Here is a 19342-nt window from a genome sequence, read left to right as displayed (position 1 = left end):
ATATGTTCTTTTCTCTCTCCACCACCATCACATTTACAAAACCTCTCGCACCGAATACCTGGAGAACCTCTCAGTAGCTTCTACCTCTCTGTTTGGTATCTTCTCAAACCAAAGTCCACGGTCGACATGAATTAGCTATACTTTTCGTTTTGTTTGTTTTTTATTGTGGTTTTTTCCCTCTTGCCTCTTTGTCGCCTCTGCTTCATTTGCAAGATGTCCTTGCCATTAACAAAGTGTGCCAGGCAGAGGGCACCCTTGGCCCCTTGGCACATGCCATGATTTGGTCTAGAATGCTGTACTACTAGCTAGACTGGCTTTTCGTAACTTCACTCATGCCTCTGATCTGGCATGACTCTCTGTGGCTCGGCTCGCTATTACATAAGAAACAGCAGCTCTGTTCTAACTCTGAATTGACTCTGCTCTTCTGTGCTCAATCCCATACATCAACAGGACATTATACTAGGTATTATATTTAATAATTATGATTAGTAATACAGTTATTGTCCATAAATTATTCAAACTTGCCCTAGAGACAATATATATATATTACATGTATATACATGTACATATAAGATGAGCTGTGCACACATATGTACACAGATATGTCGAGCTTTCCCCCTAGAATTTTGGAACACAACCAAGCACAAACTAGTAAGAAAGAGAGAAGTAAACCATACAGTCTTTCAAGCCACAGCAAGGACTAGATTTCAAATGACAGTGCAGAGAAGAGAGTGTGAAATGAGATAATGGTAGAGTTAATACCATGAGTTTTTCAGTATGAACTTGACACACAGAAGGAACTCACCCTGACACATTTATAGGAAGATAGGGTACACACTAAGATTTGGGTGCTACATAAGGCTGGGGTCATTAGTCTCTCCGTTGACTGTCTGTGTGTCCTGTTAGAAGGGAGCGCCTATCGGGGTGGCAGTCTTACTTTGTGTTTCACTACTGTCTTTCCAATCTGTGATAGAATTTCTGTTCAGGCATGGTAAGGTGCCTTAAATAATATAATCATTTTTAATTTAGCATGGAGAGACTAGACACCCAGTGGTTAAGTACCCAGCTCTAAATAACGAGGTCCTGACAGTGCACTTAAAATAGAACTCCTCAAGAAGTCTACCTCTGTCACTCATGATGAAACCAGTGCTCTCTGCTCTACTAGAAGCTCCAGGTCTCTCTGCGAGCGAGGATACACAGTATGCAGACTTAACAGAAGACAGGAGCTTCTCTGGATCATGTATTTTTATCCTCAGTATTAAATATAATTGCCCAGAAGGTAACGGGTTCCCAAGGTCAGGCTGAGAACTGTCTGAATAAAAGGCTGCTGTAATCACCACAGCAAAGACTTGTGGGAAAAAAATACCTCCTTCTCCTTCATGTAGGACTATGTAGCTTTGGATAAAATCTTTTTCTCCTAATTGTCATATAGTATGCTGCCATAGGTATTTCTGTAAATGCTGACTTCTTGAAGAAAAAGTTCTCAACGGTTGGTTTTATTTTTGAGCAATTTTGAGCAATTTCAGCATCTTTAATTTACTAAAGAGATCAACAGAAATGATCTCCAAATGAAGAGAAGATGCAGTGGAACAAGAGCGAGCTGTTGAGAGAAGCGTGGGATCCACATCTTATTAGGGAACCAGCACATATCCCTGCCTGACATCCATGTGTCTGGGCACAGAGAGAAGAGAGGCAGGAGGGTGATTGAACTGCTAAGCTTGAACTTAAAATACATTCAAAATGCTTTGATAGCTAGGAAGAGAGTTTGGGCCCTACTCAAGGGGCAGCAGAATAGACAGACAGTGTCAGCAGTCACCTGAGCCAAGCATTGTTCTCTAAAGCTACATGCTAGCTCATGGCAGGAATTAATCAGTTTCTCATTCTATCATTCTTTCTTCGACAGAGATTTTTACAAGGCAAGGTGGACAGTGGTGCTTTGAAAAGTTACTAGAATAAGTTTCAAAGATGTAAGGGCAGCATTGGGAAAGCTTCCTGCCTCTCTCCTACTTCCTGCTCTCTACTGAAACACTGTAGCTGTCGTTCATGCAGCTCATCTTAGAAAGAGAGATAAACACAGCAACTGACTTTCTGTTAGATTTTTAGAAAAGCCTTAGTAGGTGAGTTCATCAGTTACAGATGGGAACTGAAGGTTCCTCTAATTCACCTTTCCCATGGTCAAGACATTAAAGAACGATAAGGGGGCTTATGAGAACATCTTGTGAACATGGACTTGCTTGTTCCTTCCCTCTCCCTGCTCGCCCCTCCTCCTCCTCCTCCTGCTCATTCTTATTTATGCTTGGCAGCAGCCATCTGTGTGGACATCCCACAAAGCTTCCTTTAGAGCTCATCTTCGATGATCATCGTACAGCCTGGTACTCTTTGTTGATTCTCCCGCTGTTGACCCATCCATGCATGCCCTTCACTTTGAGGGGAGGAGAGTCATTCTATACAATTTACATGACCAGTAGCATGCTACTACATTTACAAGAGAACCTCTATACAAACTGTATAGTTTCCATTAATCACATGGATAGTGCCTTAAAACTTTACTAGAGATATGTTTCTGAACAAAAATGTTTTGTGTTTTTGTTGTTTTTGTTTTTTGCTTTTGCTTTTGCTTCAAAGTATCTAAATGTACCTAGATTTCTGGATTTTGGATACCTATAAAGTTGTGGCTACTTACAAATTTAACCTTTATAACAGTTTATACTAAAGTAATCAAGTTAGCAGCATATAAATATAAATAAAGAAATTAATTCAGCAATCCAAGCGTGGTAATACATAACTGAAACTCCAGTATTTGGGAGGTAAAGTTCAGGCAAGATGATCTTGACTTTGAGGGTAATCTCGGTTACATACTATCCTCCAACATTCCAGAAAAATGCCCAAAGCACACTGTTACCCCTCTAGGGACAAATGCTAGACATAACGATACTGCCAATGCAGTGAACTCTGAAATTCTTTGTGTATTATAGTGGTTATTTATTTAAAAGAAACAATGGAATCATTATACCAATGCTTCACTTACAAAGTTACATATGTAAATACAGGACAAATCTATTTCGTAGTGACATGAATGTAAATGCTTAATAATATTTTTATGCCTTAAGGAATGCGTTCCCTAGGAATGAGTTGGCATGTCAGTTACATGTTTGGCTTTCCTTCCCCACAAGTCCTTACGGTTCATGAAACATAACAGACACGGAATCCCCCATTATCTCCTCCTTTTCTCACTCCTTCCTTTCTTTAAGTCAACTGCTTGCATTCCCTTTAAAGCCCCATTTTACCCAACTATCTCATAATGTTACAGAATACATATCTTAAGTAACTTCAAATTGATTTTTTTAATTAAAAGATCATTTGGTTTTGAGTTGTGTTTTTATAAAGCAAATTTTTAAAAGTGAAAGGAAGCATATTAATATAATATAATATGTAATCAATTATATAATATGTAATCTATTATATAATGTTATATTATATTTATAATATAAAATAAAATACTTAATATAATATAAAAACATATGCTTCAAAAGCTTAAAACAAACGGAATTTAGAGGAGTATTTTCACTTGAACAAATGATCAAATAATTGGGCAGTGGCTGGCTTTTTCAAATTAAGGTCTGAGAAACCATTAGTTCTGGAAAAACAAATGAGCAAACTCAGAAATTTGGAGGAATTGACATTAAACGAAGATGAAAGCTGACTAAGTCTCCTCCTCAGATAGAGACTGTGGGAGTTTCAGGGAGTGCTGATCAGAGCCTAGGATTCCCCTGTGAAGGTCTCTGGTGGAGTCCTGTGGTTGTACGTGTAACAAGAACACTTGTCATACAGGGCATAGCATAAGGGGCGAAGTAGCTATAACATCTATTTCCTTAATAAGCCTCTTGGAAAGTAGTGATCTAGAAGTTTTGTTATGTTCTTCATGAATATATTATGAATTATGCATCACATAAATTATTTGTTATTAATTGCATTATTTAATGCCTTCACTGCCTGTCCTGTCTTCTGTGTAGAAGATATGTCGATGGAATGACTAGGGTTGGAACTTTCTATGTCACACAAAGAAAAAGGCAAGTCATTACCATTGTACCTGTTCATTTGCATTTGTGAGTGAAAAATGGTAGTCTAGTGCTTTGACTTGGAACTGGATTAATCCAATGGGGAAGGAGCTGAATCTGGTTTTGGCTCTGTGTGTACAAGCATGAACAGCATTTCTATTCCGAGAAATTCAATAGCAGTTGAATGGAAAATGGTCTTGGTAATAATGACTGTACTTCTTTATGAACAGGTAACTAGATCCTCAAGTGTGGTGTAGTAGGGGAAATGTTTTCATTCTCCAAATGTGTTCGTGATCTGTCCACCCATACTTAAAGAAATGTCTTTCTACAGATCTTTTTAAAGGCGATGAGACTAAGGTTTAAATATTTTGCTCTTGAACCTGACAAATATAATACAGGAGGCTTACTCTCCTGATCGAAGAATTGTAGGAATGGTGGTGCATACCTACAATCCTAGAACTTGGGAAGTGGAAGCTGGAGAATCAGTGACATGGTGAGTTCTAGGACAGCCTGGAATACGGGGTCTCATGTCCTAAGACAAATAAACAAACAAAGAAACAAGAAATGGATTGTGCTGAAGAGGTAGGCATGGCGCTGTTCTGTAATACAAGCACTATGATACTGAGGCAAGAGGATTGAGAGTTCAAAGTCAACCTGAGCACCATAATGAAAACAACACAAACAAAACGAGACAAATGTAATATACAGCATGTTACACGTTTGACATAATCTGTTTAAGTGCCATTCTGTTTACATGACTTTGACCTATATTTTAAAATGTCATAGTAAATTAACATCAGTAAAACCAGTGGTGGCTTACGTCATATGGATGATAGGGTAAGGGGAACATAAAAACCAACACTCCAAATGAATTATTAACTTTGAGATTCCCAAACAAGATTCCATCTGCACTGTGATCTACTGCAGTGTTTTTACAAGAACTCACTCAGAGTTGGCACTCTGTCTTTGCCCCTTAATAATGGATGACACTTATCTTTTTAAAATCGCACTTTTTTTTTTGGCTAAGATGAGTAAGAAAGGTCAAATGAGGCTCCTTAATGGTTGGCCTGTATATACATCTATAGACTTACCTATCCAGTATTTACTAACTTATAAACTACAGTAAATATCTTAAAATATACGATACTTTTAATGATGGCTATTTCATACAAATGCAGCCCGTCATTTGAAGAAGAAACAAGAATTGCCTCTATAAAATGTACAAGATCGTGTTATTAGGGAGAATCCCGTTTTACAAGATTGAAGTTAAGAAGAGCAGAATGAATATTACATCAACACTCAAGTTTTAGTCATTAGAAAAATAGAAACATTCATGTCAGAAAATATTTTAAAATTTAAAAATGTAACAAACAATTATCAGGGTCCTGCTTTCTGTCGATCCAAGGAAAGAATTAATAAAACCCAAAAACTTAACACCCAAGATCACAAGTGCTCATACTGACAAACATCACAGGTGCTCATAAGGACAAAAGCACAGGTGCTTATAAGGACAAAATCACAAGATAAAAAGAGCTCATATTGTCAAGATCACAGATGCTGATACCCTCTTACTGACAAGACCACAGGTGCCCTATACTGACTTACGCAAGTTTACAAAAGAATCTTCATAGCCAAAAAGCATTGAAAATAAGATTCAACAACTATTTTATGGTTTGTTGTTCTTGTTGTTCTTGTTACTGTTTGTTCCTTAATATCATTAATCACGACAGGCCAAGAGTTAGTGTGTGTGTGTGTGTGTGTGTGTGTGTGTGTGTGTGTGTGTGTGTGTATATTCATATATATTTTAGTATTCATATATATTAGTATTCATATATATATTAGTATTCATATATTTATATATGAATGAATGAAAGGATATTCTTCCTCCAAATGAAAATGAAAGAAATCTAAGGCCTTGTGATAATTGGGATGAGCCAATTAAAGGAAGGCTCTCCTTCTTCCAAGTGAATTGATACGATGGCCTTGTGATAATTGGAACAAGCTAATCAAATGACTCTACACTTGTTCACAGGATGTAAGAAAGGAATCAGTTCCATAAATACAGAGAGTGCAGTGACAACTGATGTGGCGCTGCGCTTGGCATATGGTGTAATGGTCGTAACGGCCTAGAGCTGGATGGGAATTTGAGCTGTTCTTTAAATGAGTGCTTCGTAGCATTAAAATGCACTTTTTATATTAAGTGCAAATTCTACTAGTGTTGACCTCATATAATGAAAAGTGAATTTGGATAAAATAAATGACTTAGTAAGGCTTTGTGAAATGACTCAAGTAGCTACTAATATGTATTCGTGTGCACAAATATATTTCATTCTTTTAGATTTGTAAAGAAATCCTTGCTGAGTTTCATATTACACTGTTCTAAAGGTTTTACTCTTCCCATATGCACACCAATCCTCCAATCCTCCATGTAAAATAGCCTATTGCTTTAATTCCGATACTGAGGAAGCTGAGGCAGGCAGTTCTCTGTGAGTTCAGGTTTACATAATGAGTTCTAGGCCAGGAGAGTTTCATGCTAATACCATGACACAGAACAAAACAATGTAAGAGGTTTAATTAAACCAACAAGAGACAAGTACCATTTTAAAGACTAGAGGTTGTATTTATATATCAATGAATATATATGTATATATCATTCCTCTCTCTCTCTCTCTCTCTCTCTCTTTCATATGTATATATTCAAGGAATGGGCTTCCAGTATCTAGCCTGAATCCTAGGAGTGAGGGGAGGAGAGTCCTAGTCTAAAGCTGACTGTTCCCCACACACGTGCAGAACTTCCTCTCTATGATTTCACCTCCGGATATGGCTATTCCTTCTTTTCCATTGCTTCTAACAAAAGAAAATTGTATTTTAATTAAAACATTATATTATGTGGCTCTATTTGGCTAAAAAAAAGTCTGTCAGTAAAATACTTGTCATGATGTTTTTGCCAAAGATTAATTCAATGTGGGCCTATTTAACCCAATTCAATAAAAGAAAATATTGAATCACCTCCCTTCTCAGTAAATACACCTGTCATTCCTTACCTGGTTTCTTAGGGAGGTGAAGTAATGCTGTAAGATTTTAGACTTTTCCAGTTTGAGAACTCTTTTTTATTTCCATGGTTCTTATAGCTTAAAATGTAATTTTCTACACACACACACACACACACACACACACAGAGAGAGAGAGAGAGAGAGAGAGAGAGAGAGAGAGAGAGAGAGTATAAATATAAGTTGCTCAGAACTCAGAACATTCAGAAATTTAGGAATTCACTTACGTGTAGTAAATGACTTTTTCCAAAACTGAGACATTTTGGTAATAAATATTCTCTTCTCAGGTGAAGCTTACTTAAGAGAGCTTCAGAAAACAAAACAAAACAATAACAACGCCCCCCCCCCCAAAAACACTCCCATGAAAGTATTAAAGTCACTTATTTTCCACCTTGGTTTTAAAATGAGCTAGCATATTGTGACCTTATTACTTTGTCTGTGACCTAAACCTCCTCTTGCAAATGCATGAAATCCATACTATGCTACACGAGGAAGAGTGAAGCCAAAGTTCTCCACCCAATTATGGGTGCCCTGTGGTCCTGGAAGTCAGCTCTATTCTTTGCTCACGGATGATACAGATGGATAGCTACATGTGTTACTATATAAACCATCAAATGGGGTGGATATATTGTGTTTTATAGAAAGCATAACATCTTTCCTGTGTATCTTTAGGAATACTGAGTGAGATGCTAATTTTTTCAGAAGGGTTTTAGTGTGAAGTCACTATAATAAACATTATTTTAAAAGCACATATTCCAATTAAAACTCGTTTCTTGTATGACATTTGAAACACGCCATCTGTACTGAATGCCATTCCAGAATTCAGAGTGTGGTGCCTTTTCTTTATATTTAATACCTATTCTAGTATAAGTATGCTCTATATCAAATATCTCACATTGGGAGAAAAGAAAATTCCTATAATTGAATATATACTTTTAATTTCCGTATATCATGTGTAAGCATATCATGTATGTGATACAGTAAATAGATGGCAATGTTAAAATAAAATTGTGAGAGGAATACATTACACAAAGGAAGGGACGTCTATAAATAAAAGCATGTCCTCTGTCCATTTTGAATCATTCAACTATAGACCAAGTTTAGAAGATAGTACTCTTACCTTTTCTATCAAAAGATTGAAAACAAGAGACAGCATATATGGATTCTTTAATGGCGACATCCTGACTGATTGCAATTTGGTATCCAAAATGACATGGTGTTTTGACTGTGTGGCTGCAGAGGAGGATAATCTAAATGCCATTAAAGAGACATAAGGCCTAGCAAGGAGGCAGGAATGCTGTGAAATCTTTAGGTCTGCACTCACAGTGCCGATCAAGTTGTTCCTCTGATCCCTCAGTGCTGAAGTCTGCTGTCCAGAAGGAAAACATCTTTTTTGTGCCTTCCGTCTTAAACTAAGACAGACTACATTTTCCATCAGAGTCACCTTGTTAACACCACATAAAAAGCAACACACGTTACATGGAGGAGGGTTTCGTATTCTCCCATCCTTATTTTGGGCTGGATTCTGATTGTGTAGTGCTGAAAAAAATGTGCCCAAAATATCCACATCTGGTAGGAAGAGCCTACACTCTAACTCCAGGACTTGATGCAGACCATTTACATCTTTCTGTGTTAGGAAGTAGGGACTTTGTAGTTCACTGCTCTTCTCTGTAATTTTTCTTCGGGATCAATGGCGATATATTTTGCTCACAAGGCTAAGCAGAGAGCACCGACACTGTTTGTGCCTCTAAGGAAGCTCAAGGGCTAAGAGGTTGAAGTAAACTATTCACCACACCATAACAAATGACAGGCAGCCCGTGTCAAGATTCTAAGTCACAGACAGATTAGTGGTATGTTCACATTTTTTGTATTAAATTATGATTTTAAAAATGTCTAGTAATTTCTCTAGGGAGAAAAATGATTCGGAAGGTTTTCCTAGCAGATTCAGTATGTGTCCATAGAAAACCAGACAAAAGAAAAGCCATTTTCCTTTCAGTTATCTTCTTATGGTCCATTAGATGTGACACTATAAAATCTGTCCCCAAATCATGTATTTCATGTGATAAATACATTGGTGATAGTTTTCAAATCTTAGTATATTTTAGGTCTCATACATTTGTATGGTGACTATTTTTTATTAAAAAAAAATAGGGGGTTAGAAATATTTTTTACCAAGATGAAGCATGTCTATTCTCATCGTCAACAATCATTTTTAGTTTCTTTTGTAGGGAAGAACTTCTCAGAAACTAAAGGCAGTCTATGTAATGACAAAAATGATGCTAGCTCCAGTCTGGGGATGTGACTCAGTGGTAGCAGGCTTGCCTGGTATGTGTGAGGACCCGGTTTCAAACCCATGCACGGTACAAAATAAAATCTATCAACCAAATTTGTCACATGGGATAATCTTGATAATGACCTTTACTAAGGCTGGCTTAAACACTCTGAAGATACAATGTCCTGTGCACAAATCATTTTTATTTTCACCTTGTGACATTTTATGTCATGACATCAAAGATTCTAGCAATGAGCTGCAGAACTGAGATGTCTTTGGAAAGTTAAAAGTGATTTCTGAGGTGTGAGAAAAGCCGAAGAAAAAAAATACGGAGAAAAGCTTAAGTTCTGACACATAGATGTCCAACAGAAACAATTCAAAATCAGGCTTGCACAGTGCTCTTCAATAAGGAAACAATCTACGTCAAGACTGCAGCTGCTAAATGACATCATTAACCTGCCCTAAGCGATTGCAAGTGGTCTGTAAGCCAGATAAATGGGGTTGGGGTGGGGGTCCTTTCTGTTGAGGAATCTTTAAAGCGAGCTGAATCTCCTCTCAGGAAAGACTAGGGTATGGTCTCCCCAACTGCAGCTCTTTGCCTTCCCCTTTGCCCATGAGCAGATGGATGGAACTTCTCTGCAAATGGAATGCTCCATGCCCTCTTGTTTAAGTAGCAGTAAAAAGGAGTGTTTTCTCCAATGTGTTACAAAGCATCAATGGTGTGTGAACAGACCATCCCAAACACAATTCTGCTGTATTGATTCTGAAAATACTTCACCTGTGTCTGAATGCTCACGAATTGCTCAAACCAATACAAAACTTGCTCTTGCTCACCGTGGGGCAATGAAAAGTGAATTGTCACTAAGAGAACAAAAATGCAGACGGAGAAAGGCAACCAGGCAACTGGACAAGATGTATTGTGCATTCTGTGCAATTTTAAATTGGGTTTTAAAAAATTCATCTAAACATCTTTCTGGGCTTCGTAATTGCTACTCAGAAAGATGAGCCCTGGCAAGGTTTTGGAAGGCAACAGAGGTAGAAAAACCAGCCACTATTCAAACAAAGATTTGTTTTAAAGTTAAGTCTTCAGTATGAAACATCATATTCAAATATTAGAATAATGTCCAATAAATTCTGGTTATCAGAAGAGCAATCCTCTAAAGCTAAACACACTGTTCGAACATATATAAAATTAATGTCTTATGAACATATTGTAAATACACTGTCAAAAATTCTAACCAAAAGAGGATAGATTTTGAAGCCATCGCATGAATGAGACAAGCCTACTTTAATCATCTGAAATAAACTGTTGAATTATAAGAGATCATTAATCATTATGAGTGCAAAATTAAAAATAATCAGGCAAAGGGAAATATTGAATTAAGTAGCAAGTTAGGGTGAATAATATGCTACGGAGACTATTTTAATGTTTTGGAGTAAATGAAAGCAAGATGAATAAACAGAAATAAAAATACAATCAGTAAACTAAATAAAAATCATATGCAATTATATTTTTGCCAAGTGGCACTGTGAGCGACAGCAATACTCAATCTCTTCTGGAGCAGTTTAGTTTCTAGAAGATTGCTGGCAATCATTTTGATTAACAAAATGATTATGGAGCATTAATAAAATCCATCTCCCTCTTAATTTTGTGAACAAAACCTACTAATGCTCTTAAGCTGAGGATAGTCATTATGTTTTTTTTGAAGATAAGTTAATAGCTAGCCCATGTAGCGCCCACTCCTTTTGATCATTTTAAAAGAATCAAAGCATGCCATGTAAACAGCCATAAGTGTTCATCAGCTTCAAATCACAAAACCATTCCCTACACTGATCTGATGCCAAAAGTCAGCTGGATTTTACCAACACTCGGTGACTCTGTATTTCATTTGGGAAACTGAAGATTTTTTGAACTGATTCCTAAGTGTTTTAGAGTTCATTTGCTTGTTACCTGAAGTTCTATATGAACAAAGACAGAGTGGTAAAATTCTCCCATTTACTGTCTAACTTAATTCTCTTCCCACAGTTTAAATAGGACTGTGTCTTGAGGCACATGTCCCTCTCACCTTGATCATTGGAGAAAACGTTGGCAGATGTCTCCAAATCAAAGACAAGAACAATGAAGACCAGTGTATATCTAAAAATGGCCAAATTCAGGATGTAGCCATGATATGTGGTGTGCGTGTGTGTGTGTGTGTGTGTGTGTGTGTGTGTGTGTGTGTGTGTGTGTTGCTAAGAAAACACAGCCTACACCATCTGTAAGTAAGTGGTTCATATTATGGTGCGGTTCACATGAGTACATGATTCCAATATGTCCATGGAACCAAGTGTATGCTCTCTAATAGCCTGGATTTTGAGTTCCCAGAAAATACCAAAACAATGAGTGTTCTTTGCAACATGTGCTTAACTTCCTGCAATGGTGCAGGAATCACAGCTGCGACAGTAGCTGGGGGCTTCCAGATGTCAAGGCTATATGGACGCTGAAGTAATTGCAGGAAGAAAAGGATACAATTTTGTCATCACAGTTTGCTCCTCCCCACCATTCAGAACCCTGAATCCAGGATCAACAATGCTTTGGAGAGGCACATGATGACCTACAAGTCCTGTGTCAAAGAGATCTATACTTTTGCCTCTGTAAAAAAGGAAAGCTAAGATTGGTAAACTACATAGAAAACAGAAAGGACAGGGGAGACAGACCTACATTGTTCTAATTATAGCCATTTTAGTCATTCTAAACAGAAGACAACTTCTTTTTTTTTTCTTTTTTTCGGAGCTGGGGACCGAACCCAGGGCCTTGCGCTTGCTAGGCAAGCGCTCTACCGCTGAGCTAAATCCCCAACCCCCAGAAGACAACTTCTAACCCTAACTCCCAAATTTGGATACTGTTGGCAAGGTATTGGAAAACAATGGTTTATAAAGCCAGGAAATAAAAATGTGAAGTTTAATTATTAGTGTTCTAATGGAGTGTTTATCCACTGCATTTGGGGATATAAAAATATTTACTCACTAATGAATCAGTACCTCTACTCAAGGTTCTGCAAGTAGCACTAATGGAATAGGGGGGAAAGGATGATGGCTTTCCAGTTTTCCACCAGAAACAATTATTTCCATCTTCTCTTGCTCTGTAGTCGGAACAACTACCAGATTCCAGATCTCAGCAAGCTTTCACTCCACAGGTACACTCAAGAGTCATAATTCTATGTGTAATCTTAAAGCACACATGCATTGGTGTGTCAGAATTTATTGTCAACTGTAACAAATATTTATTGACAAATTAGATATTAATTCAATTGACGGTGTCTTGTTTGCAAAGGTTTGTGTTGTTAATTTGGTTAAATGATTTCACTGTTTCTGCCAGATAAGCAGAAGAGTTGGTGCCCTGGTTTATGGTGAGTTCTATAATTCAATTTTGGATTCATTCTCCCGAGCATGAAGAGAAGGACTTCATATCATTTTCATTTCTACTGTCTTCAACTTCTTATAAAACACCAAGCCTTATGTAGAAAGCTGCATGGTGACAGCTGACTGGCTGTGGTAAAGGATAATCTTCAACTAAACGGTCACCCAGCAAGCCATTCTTACTTGTGCTTCTGTCATGGTGTCAAAATGGGAGTGAAGATGAGAAGCTGACCCCTGGTTTAGGATGAGTCGTCTGACATCTGACTCAGGGGCTACTCAGGTAGCTAAACGTACAAGAGAGAAGCCAGCACTCAACACCCTGTATTCCATGTTTAATGGCCACAATTCCCACAGTCTCATCCACATGATTAGCTACAGCATGTGCTTCAGGTGTGTGGTCTCCACCACCATGGAGGGTAGCCCTGAATATCCGTCGAGATATGCTTTGCAGTTCTGTCTAACTTATGAAATGCACTCTATCCCGTGGATTAGCATTTAATTCAATTTATTCAAGTCTTAATGGATTTTAAGTAACCGTGCTGAGTTAGTAGATACCTGTAGTACATGTAAGTGATAAAAAACCATAGAAGGCTAAGAGATACTGGATAATTGGGTGTGGCTGAACTATGAAAAACCAGAGTTGTTAATTCCTTGAGAGCAGGTAGAACAGAGATAATCAAGAAAAGATGAATAAAACATTGATGATAGGAGGTATTTTTGTTTTGTGTTACTATATATTATATACTTTTAAAATTAAGCTGGCTGATATTTGTATTTCCTGTCTTTAATATCTTGTGAAGGAATTTGTTGGAAACAACTTCATTCACAATCCATCCATTCCTCTGATAAAGCTGTCAGTCTATTACAAATGAGTATTCCCAACTTACGAACTTATTTATTTAACCTGTACTAGTTGTCATTTCTATCAAAGAGAAAGTTCTTAGCTCCAACTGAGAGTTGGTTCCTGAGGGTCAGTAAAGCTCTACGACAGTGGCCATCTGACGCCACTGGACAATTGGTCATACCTGCAGGAGCTGACACAAACCACCGGACAACTGGTCATACATACAAGGTTGTCAAAATTCACTTGAAGCAGACTCTGGCCCAAAGCTGAGAAATCTATATTTTCACAACCCTTTGAGTAGTCCTGGTGCAGCCAACGTTTTGTAAAACTCTAGTGTAGAACAGACTGTGATCATTAGAAATGCCTTTAGCCACAAAGTTGCTGAAAATCTATTTCCCAGTTCACCATTAAACCAAGTTGTAATCTCTCTTTGATGTGAACTCGTTCACTATAAAAGTTTATTTTATCACATGAAACATCTACTAGCAATAAGTTCTCCTATCTATTCATCCCTTTTATTTCAGATCCTGTTATTTATGACCAGGGAAAGACTCCACCATAATTTTAAAAATTATGTGACATATCAAACAAAGCACACTCATTATAACCTCCTCATAAAGAAAAACAATGAGCTAGAAACGTAAGACCATGGTTTGATGTAGTTACTACAAACTGGAGCCCTAAAGTCTTCTGGCTTTTATGTCTAACTCTTGACACTACCGATATACAGCTGTATGTTCTGTGATGCTACAAGTTACCCCTGAATGGAGTTTAGCCCAGGTCCTGCATTAGCATACAACTAAGGCCCTCGGAGGAAAGCCTGTTCTCTCACCATACCACAGTATGTGGCTCTGGATGACTTATTAAAATCTGAAACTGTAAACACATAATAACGTAAACAAGGCATGTTTAAACTTTACTGCCTCTGTATCACGTGGTAGAAGTCATGAAGCAGAGAACCACGGAAACTTTTGAAAAATTGGAAAAAAACTAAAATGAATAAGGAGGAAAATCAGCTTTGTCCCACAGGTATGCAATGGGGAGGCCACATGACCCACCCACATGTAAACTCAAGCCTATGTGCAAACACACGTGCACGTTCACTCAAAGGGAAATTATCGATTTATTCAGGAAATTAGTCTTCCTCAGTTAACAGACCCAGATTATTCACTTTTGGTAATGAGTTCAAACTACAATATACTTACTATCTTAATCACATTAACAGTTTTAAAAAGAGCAAGTTAAGGCCATGGCATGTATTTTCCCTTTCGTCATCTCAAGTTGTACCCAGAACATTTTCCTTTTGATGACTCATCTTCTTGCTTTCTATGTGACTATGAGAATTTTATGTTTTTCCTTCCAATCAAAATCACTACCAGCCAACAAACACATGAACACATACTCAAAAGCAAGGTGTCTCTTCCTGCCTGGAAAGGACCATAATTATCAACCTACTTCCCTGTTGGTCATACATGTTTGCTTCGAATTTTCTTCAGCGTTCAATATTTTACGTGCCTTCTCAAGGAAACTAGTAGTTGGAGAAATTCCAAACCGATGACAAAGCACAATTAATACCACTTTTATATGCTGTTTCCCATGAAGTCATCCAAATCGCCCTGCTTTCTTCAACACTGTCAAAACTAGGTTCTAAAAACATATTATTATATCTAATGATAACGCCTAAGAAGAGTGTTTCACATCCAAATGAAGGCAACTATTTTATATCAGCATAGCTGGGCACTTTGAATGGTTTTAAATAAAGCAGTATTAGCCCACATTCGATGACTCTTAATATTATTACGTTAATCACGTGAGTGATGCAGGTGAGGGGCACACAGCCGGAATTACAGTTTTACACACACCGATAAGATACGGATTGGCAGGAGCATTTGCATCAAAGCTGTCTGCTCTGTTCAGAAAACTGCTGCACACACACAAAAATTCTATTGAAGTGAGTGTGAAGGTCTAATATAACTAATTGTATGTGTAGATCAAAGAAGATACCAAATATATTTCGCAGGTAGCTGGCAGTCTCTGAAGGACCTTTGGTTGTGTATGAATATGAGTTGTTAGGGAGGGAGGAACTGTCGCACAGCAGGCAGAAGCCAAGACTGTGAGATCTCCCCATGAAAAGAATTATATAGATTAAAATATCAGCAGAGGTCAGGATGAGTGACCCTGACCTAGAGAAAAATAACAGACTTTTCCCTCGATATAAATTGGCCATCGTTGCTATAATTCATGTTACCCACGTGGGAAATGAGAGCCTTCCATCACAGTGGTACGGTTCCACGAGACAAGTGAAATTCCTCTCTACCCAAAGCTCCACTCTAATTTCCAAGGCCTGCGAAGAGTTTTCACCCCGGTGCAGAAAACATAGCTACTTGGTTTGGATCAGCAGGACATCTGAACTGAAGGCTTCTCTTTGTACTGAGATTCTGAGTTAAATATCTCCTACCCCAGTGTGAGGGTTAAGCTTGGCTAGTCGCCTTCTTGGGAAAAGCAAGCTGCTGTGTAAGATTGCACTGCTCATTTTGACAGTGGAGTAAACAGTGTTCTTGAGCCACCAGGTGGTTGCTGGGATTTGAACTCAGGACCTCTAGAAGAGCAGTCGGTGCTCCTAACCACTGAGCCATCTCTCCAGCCCCTAACACTGTTCTTGATAAGACTTCATATTTTACCTCCCTTCATTTCCTCAAACCAGAAGTAGAAGCTAAAGTATGCAGCCCAGTTTCTGAATGAAATGGATTATGATCCACTGACACCTCTCAATGCACCTTTAAAAACTCCCAATAGAGTTGGAATACATGCTCGTGTGTATAATTCGACACCACCCATAGGCATTCCTAGAGCATCATAACTAAAGATGCTATGCACAATATACTATAATTTTATTACATAAAATTAACGCTGGGGAAATGTAACTGGCAAAATTCTGGTTTAATCTCTTTTAAAGCAGATGGTTATAGAATTTCTGTTTTATTTAGGCACGACCTTAGTTTGCAAGACGTTCGTCCCACATAAACAGCAAATGGCATTTGTAGGTGGAGACTGAGAACCACTCAAACATTTCATCAAAATGTTTAGGTTTGACTGAAGAGACACCTATCCTTAAAACATTTCAATCAAACCATCTGTAGAAGAGAAACACCCTGATTTCTTCAAAACATCCCAAGCTTGCATTCCTAACCAGGGGAGGTGTGGCAAACTTTAAGGAATTAAGGCATCCTACATACCAAATTTTTAAAAACTATACAATTTTGTGTGCTGATTCAAATATTAGCAAAATGGTTTTAAAGAAATCTATTTTCCTAGGAAAACTCAATAATTGGTTAAGGGGTAGAATTAAAGTTTTATGTCGTGTGTCGACTAATTTCTGTAAACTTAGCACTGAAGACAGAGGCAGGAGGATGACTGTGAGTTTGAGGCTAGTCTGTACTGTTATCTCAAAAATCAACAACAAAAAGAATGTTACAACTTTAATGTACAGTTATTTATTGGTGTGTTTAATATCTTTGTTTCTTTTAAACAGTTGTGTCAATTGTGTTTTCCAGAGTAAGCTGTATTTCCTACAGAGTACTGACAGTACTTCTAAAGATCCGATGTATCAGTTGTCTGTCATGCTTCTCTGTGCTCACACAGCTACCAGTTCTCGTGGGGCTATTTATAAATGAGAAAACAAGACTTTCATCTCACCCAGTCAAAGAAACCAAACCAAACCAAACCACAATACTGAAAACGAGGAAAGAATTCCCTAAGGCCTAACACAACTTATGCAAGTCCTTACCTTCTTTTCTTCTGGGCATCCTCAGGAGCAAATCAAAACTACAGGGAAGTGAGCAAACACCTTCAGAACAGAAAAAAAAAGCCAAAGCCAAACAGAAGCTGCAGATGTGTCCAGAAGAAAACATTCAATTCTCAGCAGAATTCTGCTGAGCGGCATATGTATACAGACGTCAGAAGATATAAGATTGACATCAGTTTGCTGTGTGAACAATATCCTCAGGCAATTTAAACACATACTCTTGTCTAGGTTAGATGGCAATTCCAGTTTGCTGTGTGTGTATTTTGATAAGGGCCTTTCTCCTCAAACATTTCTTCAGCATCCTCTCTGAGTGTACAAACCTGTAATTAAGCATTTTTTTCTAGCTAGTCCGATGACTTAGGAGACAGTTTTAGGATTTCCTGCTTTCCACTCAATATGAGTCACAGCGTACAGTTTCTGTGCTTACTATCATTTCTAGAATTCTATTTAATTTTATGAAAATAAGGATAAGGCTACATTATAAACCGAGGACTGTAAGTGCACATGCAGCGCACGTGCCTCTGGTCCACTAAGGGTTCTTTTCGATGCAGTGTCTTCTTTGAGCAGGGAATAGAGGTCAGGGGCCTTTCTTTTCTTTTGCTTTAAAGTAAGGAAACAGAAGGAAGGAAAACCAAACATAGAACTGTTAAATCTAGGATACAAGTGGGCAGGTATTAGGACACGGTCACTGAGTGGGGAAGGGATTCAGTGAGGACTCCACACCATGCCACACAGCACATCCTGACGAGTGGGGTTCTTCTTACCAGGCTCTGGCCGTCTACTCCTCCTGGCTCTGATTCCAGCAGCCATGTCTGCAGTCACCTGACTTCATCCATCTCCTGATTTTGCTACCACCACAGAAGGAGAAATTATAGCCTTCAATCCTCCACTTTATTCCTCTCACCTATAACCCTCTAGTTCCAGTATGTCTGTCCTTTTAACAAAGATTTTTTTTATTTTGCTCTTTTGGTTCAGGGTGTCAGGGGTGGTTTCACTAAAAAACAAACAAACACTGCAAAACAAAACAAAAACAACTGTAGCTTTCTGGATACGTTTTCTACACAGAGAACTGTAGAGAGTCTTGAAATTTTTTGATGTGAGAAATAAAAAAACAGAGGAAAAGAAAAACACCCTGGTGGGAACACAAAACATCATGGAGGACACATAATCATGACCCTCATAATTGAGAATGTCATGTGTCTTATTAAAAGCCATCATTTACTTGCTTGATAAAGGCAGTGTGATGACTTTACACAAACATGTCTTTCAAAGCCTTGCTGATTTTTTTTTTTGTGCATGATGTTTGGTTGGGTCCTTCAAAGGGTTTCAAGGGTTACTTTTATATTTACAAAGACCGAAGATGAAAGCTGTTATTTGAATGCAGCTTTGCATTCAGTGGCACCAAGATGCTTATTAGAAGTGCCCCAATGAGACTGCGAGCGGCTCCTGAGTATCACTCTCCTCTAGTGTGTACTTAGGTGCTCTGGCTGCCCGATCGCCTAAGAAGCAGCTTAGCTCTAATGAAAGGATAGCAAACAACATAAATTATAAAAGACATCTGCTAAGGAGAGCAAGAAAAAGGGGGAGGAAAAAGGGAGAGAAGAAAAAGAGGAAGAGAGAGAGAGAGAGAGAGAGAGAGAGAGAGAGAGAGAGAGAGAGAGAAATGTTGGAGTGTATCTATGTGGAGACATTGAGAGAGGAAAGTCTGACCAGCAGAGACCATAGTGTTTCCAGGGAGCTCAGAGAAAGGATGTACATTCATCACAGCCTAATTTTAGGGTGCAGAAAACCAACCTCTTTAAGTTCCTCAGGGACATGCACATGGCTGTGGTTCCTACTGGATGGCCTTTGAACATGTCGATGGAGCTGCCTTCTTTCTCCTTCATGAGATGTGTTGGTCCTTGAATCCAGAGC

At 38.2% G+C, this 19342-nt stretch overlaps 1 long non-coding RNA gene across 1 annotated transcript in view; it reads right to left on the bottom strand.

Annotated features, from left to right (window-relative positions):
* The window catches only part of LOC108352541 (uncharacterized), a 96854-nt gene that overhangs the window by 44329 nt on the left and 33183 nt on the right, over window positions 1-19342 (bottom strand). Inside the window, exon 2 of the long non-coding RNA XR_005492483.2 lies at window positions 1-19342. This exon is cut by the window's left edge and continues 44329 nt beyond it. This is a non-coding gene — a long non-coding RNA (uncharacterized LOC108352541).

The sequence above is a fragment of the Rattus norvegicus genome, chromosome 13, assembly GCF_036323735.1.
Source record: "Rattus norvegicus strain BN/NHsdMcwi chromosome 13, GRCr8, whole genome shotgun sequence".
Taxonomy (NCBI): Eukaryota; Metazoa; Chordata; class Mammalia; order Rodentia; family Muridae; genus Rattus; species Rattus norvegicus.
This window is presented reverse-complemented; position numbering and strand designations above follow the sequence as displayed.